This window comes from Terrapene carolina, unplaced genomic scaffold (assembly GCF_002925995.2).
Source record: "Terrapene carolina triunguis isolate 2854851 unplaced genomic scaffold, T_m_triunguis-2.0 Scaffold69, whole genome shotgun sequence".
Classification (NCBI taxonomy): Eukaryota; Metazoa; Chordata; order Testudines; family Emydidae; genus Terrapene; species Terrapene triunguis.
This window is the reverse complement of record NW_020664420.1, coordinates 65,493,457-65,518,055: the sequence shown is the minus strand read 5'-3', so window position 1 is coordinate 65,518,055 and position 24,599 is coordinate 65,493,457.

Sequence of the window (24,599 nt, the reverse complement as noted above, 5' to 3'; positions counted from 1 at the left end):
TAGCCATTCTTATGTTCTGAAAAAGTACATAACACATGTTATGAGCACTGTTTAAACTCAGTGGGCCAAATTATGATCTCATTTGCACTGGTGCAAATCTAGAGTAGCTTCATTGACTTCAGTGGACTTACTCCAAATTTATATCGGTATAAATTAGATCAGAACTTAATGCACTGACTTCATTTCCTAGCAAGCATGCATAACTCTGTTCTGCATGGATAAGCCCCTGTGCCCAGATGAAGCCCCACTGATTCAATGGGTGTAGAGATTTGCCTACTCAGAGCAACTAGCAGTTTTGGGATCTCTGTATCAGTAAAGAAGGAAATTCTCAAGGAGCACAAAAATAGGAAGGTAAGAGACATTGCTTGCTGATTCATATATGTGAATATGAAAAAGTACATAGTATGTAATACAAATAGCTGTAAAAGCAAGGATGTAATCTAAATATTCAGTACTGAAGTCCTCATTAGAAACATTGTCAGTACATGGAAGAAAAAAGACCCACTTACCAGACTATTTATAAACATGCATTTTAAAATTATCAGGGGAAGATGAAAATACATCAGACATTTTTGTTTAGGGAGAGTTTATTTTTTTGCTTTGCCCCAAGCAAAGGAGACCAGAATAAAGGTAACAGTGAAGCGATATAGACTTGAGCCTGCTGACTGATAGCCAGTACACATTGCAGTATTTTGAAAAGTCAGCTACTGTGCTTGCAATTTTACAGTAGCTGATTTCATAAGGTACCAGCTGCATATAAGGATGAATTGAGCCATTTTTGAGAAACGTTTCCTAGCTATTCCTATCCTGCAAATGAACCCACACCCTATTCATTTAACCATTCCTCCTTTTACATGAATGTGACAGTAAAGCAAGCTCTCACACATTGCTCCGCATATTCCTGTTCACACTCTCTAAGACCAGCCATGAATATCAACTCTCCCCAGTATATACATAAATCACTCCTACACTTCATAAGAATTATATACAAGCAAATGAACATTTTTCAAAATACACTTCCAGTCCTCCTTTGCCCTTTTAATTGATGGGGGGTATCTGTGGGGAGCCATCCTGAAACTCGTATATCTCTCCCCAAAACAATGAAAGTACTGTTAACTTGAACCCACAAACTCCCTTACACTTGGTGCCTTACCTGAACTAATCAAAGCAGAAAGCCGTATGGAGCAAGGCAAAGTAGAAAGGTGAGAGTAAAAGTGCTGCCAGATGGATCTGAGCCACTGGTTATCATTTGTCACTATTTGTAACATGAAGATCACTTTCTCATTCTTCAGCACTTCCTCCATCTGTTCATGAAATATTGTCAGATTTACTGTAGGAGGAAAGGAGGATGTTGAAGCTTAAACCTGGGGTGGTGTGCGGGTTAGTTGACTTACCCATTGTTCTCAAATATAGTGCTATTCTGACACTGTAGTAGTGCTATTGCTTCATCTTCTTTCTAATTAGAGCCTATCATTTTCAGGGATTCCAATTTATTATACTTCAGTTCAAAATATAAATTGCACATCCTGGGTAAACTAGGGTAATAAAATGTAAACAATACCAAATATTCAGGGGAAATAGAAAGCATTTCAGTTTTAGTTTCTGTTCTGTCACTTCTGAACAGATTCTTATTTTAGTTACCCTGTTGAAGCCAATGGAGTTATTCTGGATTTACACCAGAATAAATGAGGTCAGAATCTAGTACATTGATTATGAAGTTGTTCCTTCTGGGGTTATCACTGGGTTTTTCTCTTTCTTCTATTGATGCATTTTCTGTCCCTTTCTGTAGGGATTCTTGCACATTAGCTTTCCTGTAGCTTTATTCCCACTGTCATCAAGTTTGATATACCTCATTAGTCCTGTTTCCTCAAATGACCACCTTATTCTCTCCCCCCCCCCCATTAACCCCAGTTGAAGAGGTCTCAGGTAAATTCAGCCAGCATAGATTATGAAGCATACCTGTCATATGATCACAGAAAAAACAAGATGAGGTAAGTGGAGAGCCAAATTCTATACGAGATGTAGTCTGAGTGCTTTGCAATTGCAGCCCCAAATGGAGTCCATTGCATTAATCCACATTTTAAGGAATAAATGCATGGAGAAGTCCATACTTGAAAGGAAATAGAGCAATCTCCTTAATAGACATGGATGAAAAAAGGCACTCAGATACCATGGTGATGGGAGCCATATAAGAATGTACACATATAGAAAGAAGGCACCTTGGGCTACAGCTGGTATCTAGCATCTGAAAGCAAAGGTTATCTATCAGGATCTTACCAACAACATGATTTCTGTCTTTCCCTGTTAAAAATTTTGCAATGAGCTTGTTGTTCTAAAATAAATATGAAGAGTGCCTAATCAGCATCAGAAACAATTCACTTTTTAAAGACACATCTGAAGTGTTCAGCCAAGTCACATGAGACTATTTTTTTTCTTGCATTTTCTGCTCTGTTGCTACATTGAAAATTGATCACTCTTCACATAATCATCTTGAATTTGGATTTCAGGCTCAATGTCATATGTGAACATGAGTACCTATGAAAGAACCAAGATAGACACTTATAGGCACTATGTAATTAGTGAAGCCGCTCCTCAAGCTGTAATACAAGATGCTAGAAGTCTCATTTTCAATATTGAATTTTGCATCTTAATCTAGTCAAATAATATTTCCTTGCTGCTAACCAATGACAGCAGGACAATCTAAAACTGTCAGTGCAAAAGAGTCAGGGTACTAGAACAACAGAAACCTTATTCAAAACATGCTTTTATGTAAAACCATGAAAAACACAATATGCCCTTTAAAAATATAAGTAATTAATCTTCACACTTTGATAATCACTCTTTTTAATTACAATTGTAGATGATCTGCTAAATATGCCAATGATTTCCCATTTTCCTTTGATCTCTATATAGCTTTAGAAGGGTGGATTAATCTGAGACTTAAGTATTAGGTCTTAGATTTCCAACTGCTCGTATGGAAAACAAATTATACATACACACACTTTATATACAAATACAGAGAGAGAGAGAGAGAGAGAATAATGTATCATGGTGTGATGAGTTTTTAAAGTTTTATCAATATTAGTTTGGACACACTATTCATTATGGGTGAATCCCAAGGAAGTACTGATAAAACCTTTCTACCTCACCACGTATATTTTATGTATATGTCACATATGTTATAGAAAAAAATATTTTGAAAATGTTTTAAAAATATTTTGGGCATTATTTTCTTTCTGTTTATGAAGCTATGGCTCCATCTCTATGGGACTGATTCATCAGAGGGTACTTGGAGGTCTTACTGCATGCTTCTTGTTAAAAGAACCATTTTTACAGATCTATAAAGGGCAACCTCAGCTTTCATCACACACACACACACACACACACTCTTACTTTTCTCTGGTCTGTTGCTTTGTGGAGATGAAATTGAAACCATAAGCCAAAGTCAACCAATTATAAAGTTGGAAAGGGACATGCAACTAGGTTCCACTTTTGTACCAGGTGGCTTGTTGGGGAGGGGAAACCTCAAGATTTTCCCCACAACAGACTTGTATATAAAATGAGCCAGTTACATGTGGCATGTTAAATTTCAGGTGAAATTCCAAAGAATACTCTCACTGAACCTGCCCACAGTCATTAGGCTGTCACTGTGCATAGTGGCCTGATAATCTAGCCAAAAAATGGTTTCATTTGATAGTAGCAGCAGGATCTCTAATATGCATGGGGAGATGCACCACATAGTCTTGATAATGAATCCCCCATTATTCCATTGCTTACCATTCCAGCAACACTGGAGAAGGATAAAAGGCAAAGCCAAGATGTTGCTGCACTAAGTGGGTGTCCTGCAGCCACTGCAGCTCACCACTCTCTTCCCACCAGAATCTGTCTGCTTAGCCTTCAGAGTCAGAAGAACCTTTATTAGGAGGGAGGCCGTAGTGTTGTTCTCTCAGGTTCCAGCCAGGGCAAAGTCCCAGACACTAGCCAATGGAGATCCACTCCTCCATCATCCACAGCTGCTAACAGATGGATGGAAAATGTAGGAGGGAGATCCTCATTAAAGTATTGAAAGAACAAATTGCTATATGGGACTCAGAGGGAGCCATAAAACACTCTGAAATATAAAATAACATAGATGTGTGTGTGCACATGTGTTCATATATGCACACACATATAGATAGAAAAAAAGTCAGTAATATTTTAATGAAAATATTCATTATTTATTTTATTTTAATGATGGGCAAGGAATGTATTCTGAGATTTGGCCATCACACTCTTTTGTGGTCTTAATGTCTTGGTATGCCAGATATTATGCAGCCAATCATGAACATCATAAGCTCTTGATTGCATTCATTTCTCAAATTAATCAGACCAAGGTTGAGTTTTAACTTTATTATCCTGGTTGTCAGATAAAATTTGGCAGCAAAATCTATTGCTTCTAGAGTCCTAAGCAGCTGAAAGAGATTTTAAATGATCAAACTTGTGCTTTGGGTGGCATGCCCAATATCACTCAATGTGTGCCACAATGTGTGCTATATTTCACTAGGAGGGTGGTGAAGCACTGGAATGGGTTACCTAGGGAGGTGGTGGAATCTCCATCTTTAAAAACATCTAAGGTCAGGCTTGACAAAGCCCTGGATGGGATGATTTAGTTGGTGTCAGTCCTGCTTTGAGCAGGGGGTTGGACTAGATGACCTTCTGCGGTCTCTTCCAACCCTAATCTTCTATGATTCTATGAAAACAGGAACTTGTTGGTGCTGCTTCCACTGATCTTTTGAAGATATGCAAGTACCTTAGGGATGGTTTAACATTTAATATTGATTTGTGGATATAATCATTGTATTCTAATTAAAATATAGGTCACTGAAAATATTGTCCCCTAATCCTCAGTTTCAGCCTAGCTGCAGCTGGTGCAGGTGGCTGTTCCATCTTCACCTTCCCCTGATTCCTGGGCCTGGTGGGGTTATTGCTTTTCCTTATGCTGGCTGGTAAGTGGGAAGCTCTGAAACCCTCCTTCCTTCAGATACTCCTCTGACATTCTCCCTCTACTGCAGGGGCTGAAAAGAGAGGGGCCTAGAACTGGCTATGCTGGATTTTCGCTAATTGAAGACTTTTTTCAGACTGATGGAAATCTTAACTATCCAGTTAGGACAGCTGTACAGCCCCTTTGTGTCATTCTGGCAGTTCAAAGGGACTACAGCATAGGTATCGGCTAGCACATTTTATTTAGTTGGTATTATTGACTAGATTGCCTTCCTACTGGATAGCTGTAACTGCCAAAACTTTCTCTTGAGTGGAGAAAGTCACTCTCTGTTTCTATTGCCTAATGGATGTTTCTCTTAGTATTTCTGATTCGGGGGTGGGAGGGTGTGGATGTGTTTTTACTTTGTATATTTAATGACTTGCTATTGTTGCACTGGTAAATCAAAAAATAATAAAAATAAAGTTAATATTAAATACATTTTTCTAGTACTGGAGATATCTATGTGTCTAGCTATGATACATATGTAGTCCCCATTATCATAGCATCTGAGCACCTCACAATATTGAATGCATTTATCCTCATAATACCCCTGTTGGGCAGGGAAATGCTACTATCTCCATTTTACAGATGGGGAACTGAGGCACAGATAGATTGCATGAGTCATGCAAAGTCACACAGGAAATGAATCTGCCGCCCAAGATTAAGCCTAGCACCTGAGCCACTGGACCATCCATCATCTCTGTGTAGTCTCTTGCACGATCCTTTTTCATTTCTTATACTGTTCTTACAGTAGTTTTATTTCCTGGGTATATATTTATTGAAGTAGGGTGGGAGTTTAGAAAGTCACTTAGGTACTTCTGAAAATCCCACCTGTTAATTTCCGTTGTGAAGGGAAACGTATCTATAAGGAATTATATATTTTCATTCTTTGGTGTCTGATCTTCCCCCGACAGTAGATTGGATCTTCCAAATAACATCAAATGTCTTGTCTGTAACTCTATTTTTGTTAAGCCTCTGTCATTCATATCAGGATTATAGTGTTCTTAATAGTGAATAAGAAATAAATTGCCAATCAATTCTTACATATTGTACATAGGATAAATTAAAGTTTGAGTACAAGGCTCATGTTGGTTCAACACCCTTAATAAACTATTCAGTAGGCTTGCCACAAACAGACTATCTTTTGGTTGATGAGGCTTAAAGAACCCTATTTACTAAAATAAAATGAACTCTGTTAGCATTTGACTAATTCTGGTGTGACTTTTGTAAAATGAGGCCATTTGCTAAATCATCATAATACACTAACATATGTTTACACATAATGCATTTTGGCTGTCCACACAGAATTATATGACAAAATTTCTCACCTGTTTTGTCCATGTACAGTATTATATGGGTGTACATTCTTATGTGGAATTTGTGTACTCCTTCATTCACAACCAGTGTAACATAGTTATTGAACTGACTAATGTGGTCATCCAGTACTACAATGCAATGAAGGAAGAATCATTTTCAAAAGATTGCTTAGCATTTTTGACACACAATTCCTGTCAGAGACTATCTGATCTATTTATAAATGATCTAATTCTTTTTATTAATAAATCCTGACACTTCCTTTAAACTAATATGCAACCTCTGCAGCATGTTCAGCTTGTCATTAAACTACCTCAGACCTGAAAGTTTATTGAACATCTTTGTTAAACTTTGGAAGTAAAAACTGTAAAAAATGAAATAAAAGTTCAATGGAAAACACGATATTCATATGAAACAGAACCGGGGGGCATCAGCCTGAAAAGTGATAAAACTTAAAATTATGCTGTCAAGTAAATTGGGGGAAAATGTCTCACCTTAAAATGTATGGCAGAAATTATCATAATTGCATGCAAGCAATTGCATGCGCAATTAATATAATTTCTCACACAACTGTGGCAAATGCATATTCAAATAATAGGTCAGGCCTCCAGTTAGGCCCAGGTTTTCAGAAGACTACAACATTTTTTTATTTTTTATTTTATTTTTTGGCAAATGCAGTCCTGAATATTTGGAATTCTTTCACTATTCTCTGGCTTCAAAATATCTTTGTTTTAAATCTGACATCCTATTGCTGAAAAATTTAAACATAAATAATTACTATTAATTAATTTCTTTACAAAATATTATCATTGTTCTGAATGAGATAGCATAGGGTATGCAACTTAACTGACAAACCTGATTTCCAGAGCCAAGCTGATATCAATAATAATATTATCTACATTCAAATAAAATGTGGAAGTCAGAAGCCAAATCTTGCTAGCTTATTCTTCATAAGTAGCAAAGGGATGGGGTGAAAGAGACGTCTTTCTACTAAATGGAAGATGACAGAATTTCTTATGGGGGTTATTACAAATTACTGAGAAAAAACAAAAATCAGAAATTATTTCTTTTTAAAAATGGCCTGACAGTATCTGTTTAAGGGAAATGTCATTTGATGAGCTGACCAATGGGTAACAGCAGAAGGGGTCTCTGAGAGGGAGGAGGATTGGTATGATTAACCTAAGCAAGATTACAAAATTATATCATTGCTATGGTGAATCCAGGATTATAAGAGAAAAGGGTTCTCTCAGTTTCTGGAGATAACTCTGATAACTCTTGTTATGCTGATGTATTCATAAAAATGACAGCTATCCAGTAAAACTGAACTTCCTGTTTGCAGTCTTCATTTTGAACAAGCTCCTCTACTATCTATAGCATTTTCACTCTCTCTAACAAAATAAAATATGGTACCAATCCCGAAACTGAATCTGTGCAGGTGCTTATTTGTGTCTGTGTAGAGCTGCTTTGACATCAGCAAGCTCTATAGTGAGACATCAAACCACCCTACGTTGATTTGTTTGCAGGATTGATGAAGATAGGATTTTATAAATGATTGTTGCACAGTGAAAGTCTATTATGAATATGAATGGTTGTTCATGTTGGTATGATACTCCATGTCCATAGAATCATTGACCTCTCTGTTGAGACAGCCAACAGGGATACCCATTAGTGGCAATTGTGCCAATGTTTTTTTGTGAAGTGGACATCTGTCCATTAAGAATTGGACTAAAACTATGAAAACATTTCACTTATGGCCATTAATCACTACTGACCTACATCGAGTTTAAACTTGTGACCTAGATGTGACAAGCCCTGTTCTGTTAACAAACTTACTGTCTGAACAGACACACTCTGGTCTATTAACAATTCTTTTGGTTGTCAAACAACAAGTGTTTTTTGATTGCATAGAAAGGTCTTGTCTAGTGCTTTAGGGCAACTTACGTAACATATACAATTACTCTAGCTGACTGATTATTCTAAATACTGTGTGTCCATATAGGCCGTTGACAAGGGAGATGGATGGGAACAGTCTCCCTGCCTGGATTGGTGAGTTGACCAGGGTTGCCAGGGTTGTGAGTTCAATCTTTGAGGGGGCCGTTTAGGGATCTGTCTGGGGATTGGTCCTGCTTTGAGCAGGGGGTTGGACTAGATGACCTCCTGAGGTCCCTTCCAACCCTGATATTCTATGATTCTAAAGCATTGAACTAGTTCAGGATTGGGAGACAGGCTTATGTATCATGATCATTAGGGCATGAGAAAACAAAGCAAGAAAAGACTAACATGCAGAAATAGGTCAGGTAGTCACTACAGCTCAAATATGAACTATAGAGCACTGTGTTGAATACTCACAGTGACCTGTTTGTGAACAAAGCAGAGAATAAAAAAGATATTTGAGTAAATTCAAACAGCAAATAAATCTGAGGAAATTGCACCTGCTTATAAACATTTTGTAAGCTGAAAAAGAAGGTAAATTCTAGGGCTAGTTAAAATTTTCCATTGAAAAATGGGGTTTCAATTAAACAAAAAATTTTGTGTTGTGTGTGTGTTCTGCATTTTTTTTCAAGTTTTTTGTGGACAAAATTTCAGCCAAAAATCAAAAACATTTAGGTTTTTCGTAGAATACTTTCTCAATTAAAAATAAAAATTTTCCATGAAGAACCAAATATTTCTGAGTAGCCCTAGTACATTTATCAGGTAAAATATTTGTTGTGAATTATTCACAAACCTCTCTAGGAAACATTTGTTTTATGTCCTGCTGGCTTCATTTGAGACCACATTGCAAGACTCAGACCCTATTATGAGTTACACACCTTCAATTCTTTCTGTATAATTAAAGCTAAGATGTAATCACAAGTATTTTTAGTAAAAGTCATGGACAGGTCAGGGGCAAGAAACAAAAAATCACGGGCCTGTGACCTATCCATGACTTGTACCATAAATACCCCTGATTGAATCTTGTGGGGGGGGCGCTGTAATGGGGGACACTGGGTGGGGGGACGGAGCCCCTGGCACCAGCTGCAGAGGGAGCGCCGCCGTTGGGGGAGGTGCCTGGGGGGGCCACTCTCGCCTCCACTGAGGGGGAACCCCAGGGGGGGGCCATTGCTGCTCCCACCGCCGCCTGGGGGGGGAGCCCCAGGAGGGCCACTGCTGCTCCCGCTGCTGCTGGGGGGAGGCCTGGGGGGGCCGTACCCACATCTGGGGTGGCCCGCTGATGCTCCCACCGCTGCCCAGGGGCCGGGGGAGTCCAGGACCAGGCATTGCTCCGGGATTACTGCTTGGAGCTGCTGAGCTCCCACCGCCCTCCCCCCAGGGCTGCTGCTCAGGTGATCCCTGGGGACCAGTCACATCAACCACTGCAGAAGTCACAGATGTCATGGAAGTCACAGATTCTGTGACTTCCGCAGCCTCCGTGACAAACACGGAGCCGTATGTATAATATATGGTCTGTAAGACCATATCCATCTTATCATAGAGGAATACTTAGTAAGAAATTCAGCAAAATGTTTTTGCAAGATTTCCAAAATCTTCTGTTTTCACTTGGGCAGGAATAACTATAAGAACATGCTTCCACATGCTACAGTTTCTGATCTCAGCGAGAGCCAGGATAGGCCAGGGCACATGATAATGAAACAAAGTTGTGTTCAAATCATTCTGAGCTTGCAGAAAAAATTGGTTTGGGTTTATATTGAGTTTTATTCAGAGACTCAGATTGTAGGATTAGGTCCTTGTTTTATGTGATCTGACTTGCCCATCTCTCTTATTAGTTATTTTTCAATGTTTACTGTAGGTGAATGCACGATAAATGAGAAAAATACTGGATTTTACATATTAAATTTATACATCAGCTTGCAATACTGCAAAGGATTGTGGGTGATGCAAAAGAGAGTCCCCGATTTCTTCTGGTAATACGACTGCTTCTTTAGCTCAGCTAAATAGAACAATCTTTCATTGACTGAATGATCTAATGAGCCTTTTTCCATCTCTAGTTTTTATGAACTGGCAGGGCACTGAATCGGGGAAGGGTGGAGACTCAGGTGCTCTACCCCACCTCTGGCTTCTCTGTGCAGTCTGAAATATGAATTGATATACACTAATCCATACTCTTTTAATAAGGTGTGTCAGCATCTGTTGGCACAGATGTGTACACAAAAATGTCATTACTGGACTTCATCCAGAAGTTATGAATCAAAGCTCTCAAGTGATGTTAAACTGATGGCCTTCAAAAAAATACAGCTTCATAATTTACTGGTTGAGAATACAATATTATATTACTGTAACAGTGTCAGATGAAATAATGTATGTTTTCCTTTCTAGAAATTCCAATGTGAATACAAAAAATAACCCCAAACTCTAACCCTTTAATTTTATTTGGTGTGATTGGATGGAAGGAAATAGGGTTTAAAATACTCTGGGTACTAAAAGCATAGTTTAAGAAAAAGGATTAGAGCTGGGAGAACAAAATATATCTATTCAGCTCCCTTACAGGGGGTGCTTGTTTTTCAGAGATCAGTCCTGGTGTTTGAGCTAAAAGAGTGGATGAAATTGTACATTCAAGATAGATTAAATGAACTGGCACATTTTATAAACGTTTGCTACAGGATAAGGGTGTCACTGTAGAATATATATGTGCAATGCAGCAGCACAGAATTGTGTTTCTTATTTTATTTAGTTTTAAGACAAACCCTCATGACCACAAGACAAGTGAGTGATCTGGTAAAATAAAGTAAAGGAGGTGATGATATATTTGTTATCATAAAATGTAAAAACAATACAATAATAGAGTAAATTCAGCACTAGTATACCCCCTGGGTAACCCCAATGACATCGGTGGAGTTGCATAGTATTTGCTCTATGTTTTTTATTTTATACAAACATCTTGGACAGAGGCAAAAACAATGGGAGTCTATTGAGGTTCATGGTTTTTGTTTTGTTTTTTTCAAAAAGTTACAGTGGGCTCGATCTTGCTAAGCAGTCTGGCCATGATCCAACAAAGAACTTAAGCATGTCATCAGCTTTATGCTTACGAGTAATTCCGTTGCTTGAGTGCATAGCATCTTGAAGTTTCAAGTCCTAAATATGTACTGGGAAAAATTCTCAGCGAGTATAAATCAGCATAATGTCATTGACGTCAGGGGAGCTAAATGGTTTATACCAGCTGAGGATCTGTCCCAGCAGATATTTAGGAGACATTCCCCCAAACCTTCACAACAGCCAAGTGATAGTTATTCAAAATATTAACGAATAGCTGCAAGAAAATGCATTGTATTACTAGACATCATTAAAGAACGCCCTTGACTTGAGACTGGTTTAAGAAAATATAAGAAATTAAATCAGTGGAATGAATCACAACTAAGTTTGAAATTCTCAAGAACATATTTAATGTTTGTGGACTACTAGGTTCTAGTCAATACTCTATTTACAACATATAAATTACAAGGACAATTAGCAATAGACCAGAATTTAAAATCACATTATACTGAACCCAATGAGCATGTCATCTTGTTATCCGTGTATTGATACCTACCCATATAATTGTACAACACTGAACACACACTCTCTCACTCATATGCCCTACAAAAGTCATGCTTTTCTACTGATCTATCACATTACAACAAGCAATTTTTTCTATGCATCTACCTGTAAGTGTCTGTTAAAATACAAATAATTATTTTTAAATATAAAGGTTACTAAATGAAATTTTAATAAAGAAATATGGATCCTTAGGTAGGCGGGAATGGGGACTTACTGGCATTTCACTACTGTCATACACAAGATTTATAAGGTTGTATACACATATAAACTTATATAAAGAGCCATTTGAAGTATTAACATGCCAAATAATGTGTTTGACCAGAGCTTTTACTCAGTGACTTCAAAACTGAAATGCCTCTTTCAGATGACAAGAACTTCACTGAAGCAAGGTCACAGGCCAGAGCATTTTTACTGTTTGTAAATGCCTGAAATATAGGGGGTTCTATGCTAAGCCTTGTGAGACCCAGAGCCACAAAAAGAGTCAGAGCATTTCAAATTCCTTGTAATGGTTCATCTACAGAGTGAACTTCAAATCGTTCCAAGGTTCAGATCACATGAATGGATTTAAACCATGTGCATATAAAAACTGGAAATAAAACAAAAACTCTGTTATATAAGAAAAAATGATGAGGTGATATCTTTTATTGGACCAACTTCTGTTGGTGAGAGAGACACAGTTTCAAGGTCTTTTTCTCTATTAAAGTGAGTGAGTGTGTGTGTGTGAGTTTATTATCAGTTTACTGGCTATTAAAAAACATTAAGAAGCATATAAAGTAAAGCATGCTTAATTTCTTCTTCTTTGTTTTAAGTAAACAGATTTACTAGATTGTTACTTTAGGAACAGTGCTGAAAAAGCTGCACTAACCCAGGAATACAGCTCTTGGGAGCATTGTGCCTCAGACATCCATCTGAGTTACAGTTCTTCCTCTTGTTGCTCATGGGAGTTAGTAATTTACTGCTAGCCTATTCTAACAGCAGATCACTGCCCCATCCATGCTGCCTCGGATGTTGTAGCCAGAAAGTAAAGGTGCAGCTAAGTCTCCATCCATTCTAGCACCTCCCACTTCTTGCCTTCATGCTCTAGAGAAGGAGCACACAGGTAAGCATCCCAACTTCCTCTTAAATTGAGGTCCGGTTCATACGGATAGGGGCGTAAAGATGGGTTGTTAGTTCCTGGCATGAGCATCTGTTCCAAGTCACAGTCTAGTTTTTATTAGTCTGAAATAGTAATAGCATATCATCTGGGCTCCTCTTACACTTTGTCCATGAGAGGTATCAACTTGTGAGTAGTATGGGTGAAAGAGTCAGCTCTGAACAGATCTATGATATCAGGACCATGAACACAACGATAATGATCACTGAAGTGCTTCAGAATGATTTACAATGCAATCATCCCCAGCAGATTCCATTCCATTAATTACCATATCTTCAATATTGCTCTAATCTTCAAAAAACAAATTTTACTGACTTTAAGAAGCTAGTTTATATGATGAATAGAATTCCTGAGTACTTTATTTTTGTTTTCCCCTCTTCAGCTGGTCCTTCTCTTAGTAGTCTACTCTGAACAGCAGGTTCCTTGCTTCAGCTGCCTAAGTGGGACTAGTCCATTCAGAAGGAGAGGAGGAAAAACAAATACATAAAACCTAAAACCAGTATATTTCGGGCCAAATTCATCCCTGTGGCAAAGAAGTGCAGAGGAATATTATATAAGAACCTAGACATATAGATCAGTTTACAAAGGTGGGAAAGTATCATTACTTTACTTTCACTGATGAGAAACTGAGCCAAGAGGTTCACGTAATTCACCCCAAATCACAGCCTACAAGTGGCAGAGCTGGGAATGTAATTCAGGTCTCTGGACTCTCCGTCCCATCCACTTGATCATGATGCAGCATGTCTTCTTCCTTCTGAAAGCCTTATGTAGGACAGAACCAAAGCTTCCCATCTAGCATAACACTGGCTCAAAGGATTGTTCACTTCAGACTTGATCCAAAACCCATTCAAGTCAATGGGAGTCTTCCATTGACTTCAGTGGATTTTGATTCAGGCCATTTATCATTACGCATACAGTGTGCCTTTACTTTATTTCCAAGTTATCCAGTGTAATCATAGATATGTTGCTGCTGTCACAATGTTTTAAATGAAGATGATTACTTTAAAGTATAGGATTAACCCCTTTGGTAGACATGTGGGTAGTAATCCTGCCACCTACAATTTTTTTTTTTTTTTTTTTTTTAAGATTAAGGCATTTAAGTTCAGCCATTTCATGTGAACACTAGCATGATAATTATGCAAAAAGTATCATTACTGGCTCTGTATTCCTAATGTAGCCAATTGTTCTCTTGACTCTATTGGACTTTCAAAACTAGAAGTGATTAGAGTGCTGAAGTTTGACTTCACTGATCACAGCTGGTATTAATCTTGCAAAAATAAGCACAATCTCAAAAGGCTTTATTTGAATTATGTATAAAGATCTAATTCACATTTCTTGGCAAACCATGAACAATATTTAATCCTATGTAGTTAAGTACGTTCAAAAGCAGCAAAGGCCAAACATCACCTTTTTGTCGTGATTAGACTTCTGAGTGCCAAGGGAAATTACTCCAATAGCCCATGTAGAGCAGCACCAAAAGCTTTTCAGTGTACCTGAGCCACAGAACAACTTCAAGGCTAAGTAGTATTGGCATCTGTTTCATTCAGTGTAACCTATGAACTGGGAGTTTAAAGATTTAGGGCATGAATTCAACAAAAATCTAAGTCTATGATAAGCACAAAAAATGCCAAGAGAGGGAAAGGTTTTGTTTTGTAACCTTGGGACCAGCACAGTTCTGATTCAGCCATATTATTACACAATGTGTTCCTCATGTGGGGAAAATATTTACTCTGGCTAGGTCCTCTCACAAGGGCTTATAGCAAAGGAAACAGTGCTTGGCAGGAAAATATTTCTTACTGTTTTGCTCCATTAAAACAGTTCTCTTTTTTTGGCTTCTCTTTTTAGCACACAGTGCGGTCAATTAGTGTGTCAGTTAATTGCTTAAACATACTACAATAAAATTTTACTATGATTGATTCATAAAAATGATACAATCCCCTGTTTATATTAGTATTTTCAGGAAGTAATAAATTAAACCGCATAGATCAAATCAAAGAATGCTAACATTTTCACATTTAGAATGATCACATAGGGGTGATAAACGTCTTTGTTTTATTTTAGCCAATAATACCTCAGTAGTAGTCTTTATTTGAAGATTTTTGATTTTTATGTATGTAAGCAGTTTCTTTGGGATTTTATACCCTATGTGGAAAGAATTCTATTAACTTTTATTCCATGAAAAAGAACACCTATATGATTACAGCTGACAGTATGAAAGTCTGTTCTAGTTCACTGCAGGGCATTGAGCCTATACATGATACTACTGACTGAGTTATAAAGGAAATTTGGCTAGTAAGTGACAAGTAACAGGTTCCTGGGAAGCAGAAACCTCTGTGCACATTAATGTAAAAAGCAGCTATAGGCAGCTTGGCACTCTAATGGCGAGTGGAACATGCAAGAAACTTTATCTATGAATGTACCTGTTGCTATACAATTCCCCTTTTCACCAGAGAGATGAATGAAAATATGGTAAGAAAGAGCATTTTTAGCATTAACAAACAGTACAATAGATAAAGTAGCAATGAAACTTACATATTAAATTACTAAGCATTTTTTCATCTTGTTATATCATAAGTTCCTGGAGGATAGGTCTATCAATGGCTATTAGCCATGATGGTCAGAGATTCAACCCTGTCTTCTGGGTGACCCTAGCCTCTGACTGCCAGAAGCTAGAGGTGGATGACAGGGAATAGATTACTTGATAACTGCCCTGTTCTGTTTATTCCCTCTAAAGCACTTGGCATTGGCCACTGTTGGAAGACTGGATACTGAGCTAGATGGATCATGGTCTGACCCCGTATGACTGTTCTTATGTTATTTTCAGTATATGTGCTTTTTCACAATTTTACTGTATATCCTGTAGGATGACAGAACATTATGGCTCTGATCCAAACCCCATTCAAGTCAATGATGGTTTTGATGGTCTTTGGTTTCAGTAAATTGTTTTGGCAAATATATATATATATATATATATATATAATTAGGGCTGTAGCTGCCATAGTTGACCAAATGGATGAAATATCCAAACATCTAGGGGGAAATATAGGCAAATAGTATAACTGGTCAGAAATTTTTTGTTGCAATGACTTCCTGGCAAAAAATGTTCATTTCACAAAAACAACATTCTCTGCAGGAAGGGATTGCTAATTTCTAGCTTGTTCTAGAAAAATAGTCATGGGGATATCACAGGTATTGCATCTCCATGAGAAGCAACATTAATGGAGCACTGTCACAGCTACCAACTTTCATTGGGATTTTTGTTTGAGTAAAAAATGCATAATTAATGAATACTATTCTGTACTGCACTATGGAGTATTAATAAATTACTATGGCAAGCTGTGATGCGATAGAAAATCAGTGGAGTATGTTTCTTCCTTCATTTGAAGAAATAGGTACATTGAATACCTTTTATTCTTTAGAACTAACTGAAACCCTAATGACAAAGTTAAGTGTGACTTTGAAGACCTATCAGCTTTGAATTCTCATGCTGCTGCTCCAATTAAAGATGGTAATTTACTAAATAAGTCTTACTCTCCAATTCCAAAATCACAAGTTTTTGACCTACAACTTTTTCATCTTCATTTGCACACATGCACATTTTAAAATGGAGATGGGGCTGAATACCATCAATTCATTGAGAGCATCACAGAGTGCTACACCTCTTCACAAAAAGGGAGAAAAACCAATAAAACTAGAAAAGTAAATTTATAATCCTGTTAACTATACTATGATTAATTCAGGTGGCAGTTTAGTGGTTTTGAAAAGTTAATGTTACAATCCATGCATTTAGAGCATTGGAAAACATTTAAGAGAACACATTTCACCATTGTTGCTTATAAGCACAAATGTCACTTTTTTCATCTGGAATTATTTTTAGAGGTTTCCCCATAACAGAAAAAATATTGGTCTTTTTTTGTTCAAAATCTTGGTGCTCATGTATCACAGTGGTTGTGAAGTTGAAATACAACTTGCTGTGTATAGATTAATACAAATAGAAAGAGTGTTTACATCATGGCATCAAACTCAGCTTGAACTATTATCAAAGGATACCTGTATGCTTAATTTTGACCAAACTTAAATTAGAATCACTGAGCTATCTATTTGCCAAAATAGATTCCTTAATTATGATTAAATGAAATGGGTAGATTATTTTGTTTTTAGTAAAATCTTTAGTGGTGTACCTATAGAATCATTAGAAAGTTTGAGGTTTCTAAACTATGGATTTTTTCTTTTACTTTTGCAAAGAGTATCATCTGTTTTTTCATACTTCAAAAATGTATTATGATACTGATTCAGTAAGATGCTTAAACTTATGCCTAACATTATGGCTTTTATCCAAACCGGCTCACTATCTCTAAAACATATTGAGTACAGCGGAGTGAAAATCAGATTTGTGTCCCATTGGAAATTCCAACATTTCAAAATTTGTTTTTCCCCGAGTCAAGACAAAAACCTCAAAGTATCTACATTTTTCACAGATCAAAATGTTCCAAAAATTTTGATTTGGCAATGTGGGGACATTTTATTTCAATGTTTTTAAATTAAAACAAAATGTTCTAACATTCATGATTTTGATTTAGCTAGTTGAATGGAATCAAAATGTTTAATTTTGAGTCAGTTTGACATTAAATTACATCTGCCTAAGGATGCCATGGGTGTTGTAGTTCTGGTGCCTCATGTCACTATTCTTCCTTATGGACCAGGCCATATCCCCCACAATGAACTCAGTGTCTAGAGACATGATACACCACATCTCAATTTTCTGGCTGGGAAGTGCAAAAATATTGGCAAAAGAAAAAATTTCCTGTGGAAAATTTTGATTTGTCACCAACTGTGTTTTTTGTCAAAAATTATTTTGATGGAAAATTCCAAACCTGTTTTAATATTGATATACAAACAATGGCCAGTACCAGTGACACCAACAGGGTAGAAAGAAGCAACAGGTATTTTTGTACCTGAACTTCAACAAAATCCACCATCAGAAAAGGGAAGTGAAACATGGAAATTGTCTCAGAGCTAATCTACACTACCATGCTACATTGGTACAGCTGCACTGATGCTTCTGCGCCGCTGTAGCATGTTTGGTGAAGACATCCTGTGCCAATGGGAGAGCACTCTCCTGTTGGCATAATTACTCCACCTCAACGAGAAGTGAAAGCTATGTTGGTAGGAGAGCATCTCCTGCCAACTCAGTGCTGGTGTGGACAGTGCTTAGGTCAATGTAACTTGTGTTGCTCAGAGGCATGGCTTGTTCACACCCCAGAGCGACATAAGTTACATCGACTTAAGCAGTAGTATAGACAAGCCCTCAGGTATGGGATCAACAAGGGCCCTGAGAAAGAATGATGAGCATGATTTAATTCATCTCCTGTTTGCTGTGGACCCTTCAGCCACTCTAGTGCATACACACTACAGAAAACATCAGAGACTGAATATGTCCACTAATACACAGGAGGAGTATCAAGGAGTAAAGGGCAGCTTGGATACAATGAAACTTTGCTTTATATGATGATATTTGGAACCATCATTGCTTTTAGCATATTCAAGCATGAGTGTAAACACAAGAAGGATAGAGAGCAGGTAATGACACTCATACCCAGCCTGAATATTGAAAGAATTATTTTGAGTCAGTTTGACATTAAACTCTATCTGACTCAGGATGCCATTGAACCCCGTGGGAGTTGTAGTTCTGGTGCCTCATGTCACTGTTCTTCACTCTGGGCCAGATCATGTCTCCCATGATGAACTCAGTTTCTTGAGACTCACATGATATACCACATTTTTCATTTTGATGGAAGATTCCCAACCTGTTCTAATATTGATATACAAACAACAGCCAGTACCAGTGATACCAACAGGGTAGAAACAAGTAACAGGTATTTTTGTCCCGTTCCTTGGTGCAAGTTCTTCATGGTAGCCTGACCTGCGTTAGCAAATCACTACACTCGCCACCCTCAGGTCACTGGCAAAATTAGGAGCAGAACAAAAACATCTGGATTAACACTAGAGGCTGGGAACAAAAGTAGGGGAAAAACAAGCAAAGAGGGAAGGGAAAGCTGAAGAAAGGGATAAAGAAGGGAGAGATATGGTGAAGAAAGGCAGGGGAGGGGAATACTGTGGAGTCGGGAAGACCACTTTTCATAGTGTCAAGGTTCATTTCTCTAACTACTAACCATACATTGGCTACATTCTTAGACTACTCTCCTCCCTCAGCTGGTCCCTCACACATTCCATTCTTTCTCAACAGAACACATTTTACATGTTCTCTCAAAAATATATGTGTTATAGGTCTGACTCAAAGCCCAAGTGAAATAAATGGGGTCTTTCCATTGACTTCAATAAATGTTGGATCTGGGGTTTTGGGAGGGAACGGGGGAGGAAAGACAAAGAAGAAATTGATGACAGTTTAGAAATTGAAAATGAAGCATACATTAAAAGGTAGAGTAGATTAAAATATGTGTTTTTTGGAGAGTAAGCAGAGGGTCATGGTTATGTGAGCGAGTGCATAGGGAGTGATCTGCTAAGGCTCTGTTTCAAAAACAAGAGAGAGTGTGCCAGTTGTTTTTTTTCTGTTAACACTCCAGGAAGAATGATCCAAGACTGCATGAAAGTGGCTACAGGGGATTGTTTTGTGTATTTGGAAATTGCTTGGGAAATGTTTGGAAAATCTTACTGTTTTCACAGTAAGACTGACTTTTCAGCTTGTCACTTTGAGAGGTTTTTCCTTCTGCCTCTTCCTGGATTATATATTAACAAATAGTACTCAAGAAATGTTGCTAGGTGAGGGACTTGTTATTTTCCTATTAGGGTGGGACGAGAAAGGGGATCAAAGCCAAGTCATAGGGGCTCCTCTGCCTCTATACACTCCCAAAGCATTGTACAAAGTTAGGAGTCCAGAGGATCCATTTGGATTCAATCCTCAGTCCCATTCACAGCTCTGGAAAGTATAAAAATAGCATTGTGCCAACAACTGAAAGGTATGAAAATTAGAGTGGCTGCCATGAAGCAGTAGGTAATATACAATGTAGATCCTGCACTATCAGCTTTAACTAACAGTGATAGGGAGGGGAGTGTTGATCAAAGAGAGCAATGTTTTAGCTTGATGGAGTTTTCAAAGAACACAGCCTGACAGTGACAGAGTGGTTACCTACATAGTGGTGATTCCCCACTCAGGTGAAAGAAAGAGATAAAAAGAAGGAGGAAAAGATACAATACGGGAATGAATCAGAGCTTTTGTGTGAAATGTTGGGAACTCGTGCTTCAGTGTTCAAAATGGAAATGGTGTTTTGTTTATCACCTTGGCCCCAGGCTCCCTTTTGCACGCAGACTGCTGTCAGCTGAAAAGCAGAGTGAACTCAAGCAAATTCATAATGGATCTGTTCCAAAGCCCATTAAAGACAATGACCTCACCACACCTTAAGCGGTGGGAGCCATTGTCTAGCTTGCTGGAAAAAGTATGTGCGAGAACCAGGGAATGGCTTTCTGCTGCAGCTGAAGACCAGGTGAGCATGGGGACGCTGACCTATCCTTTCCCCAGGTAACCAGAAGACGGGCAGGAGGGTAGGGGGAGGACTATGTAGGTCCATGCTGGTGCAGAAAAAGCCTTCTTTTACCTTGATCAGACAGAGCAGCACCCACCCTCCCAACCAGGGAAGTGGTGAAATACAGGAACTGCTGTGGGCAGTGTGCTAGTTATTCCTTTCATGAGGGACTGGGAAGGCATTTTCCCTCACCATCAGACTGGCCAAGGCAAAGTGATTTTTGTTTGTTTTTTTACTTCCCCACAGTGGATCCAGGGGGACTTAACTGAGGCGAACTTGAAATGGGAGTTAGGGTAGGATGTAGCAACTCATTATGTAAATGTAGGGTGGATGTCCAATGCAGGTACTCCGTAGGGAGGGGATACAGTGATCAGATAAAATGGATTGGTAAAAGATTTAAAGGAGGTATTCTTTAAAGGAATGGAAATAGGGGGATTGGGGCTCGTATGACAGCGAGCCAACCCCCCTTATTTACACACACCCCTTCACTCTCATTTGAGGTGGGGGTGAGGTCCCAGCAATGGGTTGGCTGGGGACCAGGATGGGTAAGGTGGAGGGCTGATAAAAGCCCCCTGGGTATATATGGAAATGATTTTGAAATTACCTGCACTGTACACTTTTATCTGCCAAGTACTCCCAGACATTTAAGAATAAAGTTGTGACCTAATGAAACCACATAGTTTCTCCTGTCCTTCCAGCATAGCAGACAATGACAGTTCTTCCACTGATGTCACTAGGTTTCAGATCAGACCCAATGTTCACCCAGAAATAGCAAACTATAAAGGTTCTGACTGCAATTCTTTATCTTAAAAAAAAAAAATCCCAACATATAATAGCCCATAACAAATGTGCAGTATTGTATCTCATAGGACTTTATAAATGCTTAATAATCACAAACAGTGATCCAAATTTTGTAACTGTTAGTACTTTGTGACCCATTCCCCATCCATGCATCATGTCTTACTAAAGTTTCCTAACAGATCAGACCCGACCCATAACCAAGGGGAAACTTTGGCTGATTATTTCCTTTCTTCTGTACTGTACGATTGTGAAAGCAACTTGAAAGCAATAGATAGAACCAAAGAATAAAAAAAATGTTTTTTCCAGACTTGGCATGGGCAACTCAGCCAAGACGCTGTGGATTTAACACCCTTACATTGGAATTTATTAGAATCAAAACAGATGTGGCATTGTTATATCTCGCTAAACTCTGCATAATTTACTAGAATTGCAAAGTGGTTTTTTTATGAGTATGACAATGCCAAATGCTTTGCAGATGCTCAGATAGCTGCACTGGAGAAACGGAAAACAATATTTATTTGGAGAATTTGATGAAAATATGGAGAATAATCTTTTATCTGTTTCTTAAAGTCAAGAAGAGTGTAAGGGAGGATTTTATATATGTATATGCAGAGAGAGAGTTCAAACTGACTTAAGAGAAAAGACAAGGTGAATAAGACAAATGAAAAAGATAAAGACTTTGAAAAGTAATTTCTATAGGTGCAGCTTCAGCAGTCAGATTAATATATTTTTCCCTTTTCCTGCCCCCCATTTTTTCCAGGTGTTCCTCCACATCCCCTTCAGGGCTCTGAAGGTTCTTTTTCTCTTCCCCTCTTCCCCCTCCACCTTTATTTAGACCACACTTCATCCCATATTCAGTGGCTCACATCAAAGCCATCACCTTTCTGGCTGAGAAAGTACAGACAGGGCCCCTTTTGAAGTCTCTCAACTTCATTTCTCAATCCGTTGTAAATCTTGTTACTAAGCTGTTCCTTCACCACAGTGAGTGAATGTCCTACTACAGCACTTACAAGTACAGGTGGGTGAAATGTTTCTGCTGAAACTTTTCTCTAACAAACAATGCAGATTCGGTGACCATACATTTCTTTTTTGTGAGATTATTTCAGTCAAAAATAAACCAAAAAAAAAAAAATCTCCAAACCAGAACAACCCCCCACAAAACAATCCCTCCCCCCAAATCTGAACATTTGGACTTTTTTAAATGAAATGTTTCAATATTTCCATTCAAAATTATTTTTCTTTCCAAAATTTCCTTTAACTTTATTGAAAAAAAAACCCCTACCAAAACAGTTTAAAATGGTCAAAAGTAAAATGTTGCATTTAGAAAATATTGAAACTGAATGTTTTATTTGACTCAAAAATGATTTCCCCGATTTTTCCGAATTGCCAGCAAACTGAAAAACCTGTTATTCACACAGCTCTACTAATAAGCCATTAACATCCTATGGAATGAGCTGTTTAAGTTACTATTATTCTATTTTAGACAGAGAACAAGTTGCTAGGGATGAGAAATGGGAAACTTTGGAAAGAGGAATGAGAGGGTCTATAGAAGAAAAAATGTATAACTGGAGGAGTAAGATGTTTTGTTGGGATGGTAGTGGTAGATTATGTTTTCATTTTTGCAAATTCAGTTGGTTTACAATCATGAACAGCAGGAACAAATAAACACTTTTATAGGCTCATTGGGACCATGATCCTTTATGTCATGCAAGTCGCAGAAACAGATACTGTAATTTTACCAGTAAGTATCATTCTGAATAAAGGAGGAGTTATTATTAAGTACCAACCTAATATAAAACTCTTCTTTAAACGCTGTTCTTCTTGGAAGTATTTTGGAGTCTCCCACTAAAGACTGTTACACATATTGCTGATTTTAAAAAATGGACCCGATCCTTTGCACTGATTGAGTTCTGTTTAAAGCCACCTTTGCACTCCCCTCAGTCCTGGGAGCAGCTGGAGACTGATTCAGCTCCTCAGTGTAAGTTAGTACAACCACCAGGCTTCTTTAACATACTCCAATTGCAATGGCCCCATAGAAGCCATTCTTCCAATGCAGGATCACTAGAATGCAAGGGATTCCACTGATGTCACCTTTCAAAGCTGACATTCCCAACCCACTGACATACATACTGCTGGAGGCTAGGTGAGGATTCTCTTAAGCAAGGAGAATCCTCAGCTAGCCTGTTAGGCAGCTCCCATGGTGCCAAGGACTTTGACCAGGGACTGAGGATCTGGCCCAATACATTGAAATTTTCTCTCTCCTGAAAATTATCAAACATTTACAGAACATTCATTCAAATAGTTTTTTCTGAGGTTTATTTCTTCGCCAGTTGCCCCTCTAAGAACTAAATGTAGGTTTTTGTTACTTTCTAAATTCTTCTCTTCATACAGACAATCTCATTCTACAAGAAAAGGAAATTAAGAACACTAAACCCTAAGGGTCTCTCTAATTGTATTTTGTATTGAAAGTAGTTTGACCTTGTGCTTTGGCACTGTGTGTATCAAGCAGCTGATAAATATTCTTACCCATTTCAATCCGCCTTCCTGGAAGAGTAATCTAAAATAGGGGGAGGTTTGGGGGGAGAAGGCTTGAATTTAATTAAAGGATCATAGCAGCTGACATTAAATTCAAAATCATCTCTCTTCCAAAGGGAATTGGAAAAGTCATGGTGTAACTATTTGTTTCCAAAACAAAGTGTATCTGTATGTATGTACTAGCCAGGATCAAACCCACTGAATTCTACAGATTCACATGAGTGTTAAATTAGAATGCAATCAGACGTGGGGTCTCATTCTTACATTGACACAAGTCTCATTTATGTGAATGGAGTTTATGCAAACGTGTTGGAGGGAGGAAATATTCTGACCCCGTTTTCAGTGGTTTAAATTAGGAGTAACTCCAATGAACTTAGAGAGATGTAAGAGAGATCAGGCCGCTTGAGTTTAGAATAAAACATGTTATAAAATATAGTAGGTGTCTGGTTCTTGGCTATGTAACACAAAGATTGACCAGACACCACAGCCAGATCCTCAGCTAATGTAAATTGTCACAGCTCCATTGAAATCAATAGAGTTCATGAAAATTTACACTGGCTGATTATCTGGTCCCAGATATTTCTTCTTTGGAAAAAAAATAGAAAGAGTTTTAACCTTTGTTTTGACTGAGAAATACAGTTTACTCATTATAGCTCTCCAAAGACAATGATAATGGCTAGCTTCAAGGTTTGGGGAGAGGATA